This window comes from Sphaeroforma arctica (assembly GCF_001186125.1).
Source record: "Sphaeroforma arctica JP610 unplaced genomic scaffold supercont1.150, whole genome shotgun sequence".
Classification (NCBI taxonomy): Eukaryota; class Ichthyosporea; order Ichthyophonida; genus Sphaeroforma; species Sphaeroforma arctica.
The window spans coordinates 94,926-97,345 of record NW_014040408.1 but is presented as its reverse complement, the minus strand read 5'-3'; positions in this window follow the sequence as shown (position 1 = coordinate 97,345).

Here is a 2,420-nt window from a genome sequence, read left to right as displayed (position 1 = left end):
AAGACGCCCCAACCCATTCTTCTGACGAAACTCAGAAAGAAAAGTTCCCAATTATAAGGGAGTCCCCAATTATAGGGGACAAGGACAAATCTCAGAAGGAACCTATAATGGAACCAGAAGAGGAGACAAGCTCAAGTGGCAAACCCGAATCTACGTCCGAGACTACTAAGCTAACGCGCATAAGTAAGTTAATTACTGAAAACACTGATCTTAAGAATCAGTTAGCTACCCGTATGAAATACTTGACTGTTGAACATGTAGATCGATTGTATAGATCAGGAAAATATACACAGCACTTACGCGGGCATGTTTCTCCGAGCATGACTGAAGCCCTACAGAAGTGGACAGAACGTCGACAGGCAATTACGCCCGAAGAACGTAAAGACTCGAGCGCTACACCTGTGGCATATGTGCCAGATGTGCTCAGCGTATTTATATCTTACGAGGTACTACCACCAGAACTTTAGGCTAATTACTCGCCTGTTCTGACACCCGGCCGTGAGTCATCCGTCCTTGAGGGTATTATAGACCCAGAGGCAGGTAGAAATACTCCGCCACTTTTACCCAATTGGGATGACAATCGTCGGAAACCAGTTAAGACTGGGTATGTTATCCAGACGCATGAATCACCCAAGGTTATAATACCAACCACTATCCGTGGAACAGAGCCCGAAAGGTCTCGACCATGGACTTTACAAGGGGTAATGAACACCTCTGTAGACGTGTTAACGAAGTCGAATTTAATCGCTTCGATCGCACAACACTACACCAACCCGCGGAGGATTTTCACTCTGACGAGGTGACCGAACTTAACAAATCGGTCGACGATTATACCATTAAAATGGAAATCGCCCACGATGCGCATCATGCTGATGATGTAGCATACTTTTGCGAATATGATTGCGATTAAGCAAAAGCGCAATGATCAGTTACTTCAGACCCAACGTGGACAAGACCACAGGGAAACCAGAAGTACAAGGGACAGATCAGTCGACTTAAGTCGAACTGGTATGCCAACAGTAAGCAGGTCGAGTTTATAGACAACCATGACATCGACACGCTAACCCGTACGCTTAATGCGTTTACGGTCATGCTGGAGACGAATGATATTGCTCCCCAGCAATGGATCTCTGCTTTAATGCAGACGTTTGACCCTATAGGTACAAGTTATTTGATCCTGCAGCGACACCAGCATGAGCTAGACACTTGTCGTGACTGGCCAGCAGTGTGTTGGTTGGTTACATCCTTGTTAAGTAAGGACATGCGTAGCCCAGGACTGAGTTCAATTTTAGCTGAGCCAGATGAGAACACGCCCATTCAGAGTTATATTCTGAAGCTAGATGCTGACCTGAAACGTCCAGATATAACAAAGGACACGGCGTGGCGATGGTACGAGTTACTGGTTGTGCACGTGTTCTGTAAGAACATAGGGCATAACGACCGTGAGAGCCTGTACACCGAGTTGTGACGTAAACACGTGACTGAGGCTCGAGACAAGGGACATAAAACAAAGTTTCATCTATCCCGACTTACGTGGGAACAGTTTTATGATACTGTATCCACCCTTTTCCCCGCACACTGAGTAACATCGAAGGGAAAAGTGGCTGTTAAGAAGCCGCGGGAGCACACCGATCACGGATACGTATCCAGGCAGACCTCAAACGAGAGACCCTAACATACACGTGCTCGCGACTCCACTCTATCCACGCGACCCAATAAACGGGCACGCGCGGAGGCGAAGGACAAGGAACCTCCATTTAAGGAGATTATGAAATGTGCCGCCGCACAGTGTGGGTATGACATGTACCAATTGAACCCTAACGGTTATTGGAATGGCAGGCATGCATCCACCTGTACACACTTTCTTATTAAGTGCGACAAGTGTGAGAAGACCAATGGCTATCACACTAAGTCTTGTGACAAAAAGCCCGACATTAAGTTGGAGTGAAAATACTACCAGGTAAAATCGTTACACAGACAATACAACGAATCTTTAGATGAGCGTGTAATAATCCCTGTATGTTGCAATGGAAATAAAATCCTTGCGTTGATTGATCCTGGTTCTGAAATTTCATGTATATCCGATCGCTTTGCATTAATGAAAGATTCGAAAGGAGAACACAAACGACTCACCTCATTTTAGCAGATGATAAAACTTCTAAGTGTGATACCATGGCCACAGATGTTAAAATCTCCCTGGCCGATGATAGGAGTATCACTACCCAAGCTGTGATAGTTAAGATGTCACATAAGTACGACATTATAGTCGAAATGAGCGATTTACTCACTCTAGGTATAACCGTAACTGGTCTACCAAATAACATAAATGCATTAAAGGATCAGTCAGACGATAACTGTCTGAATCCATATAAGCCCCCGTCAGACACAGTCAAGGCATTAATACCTCACTTTGCGAACAA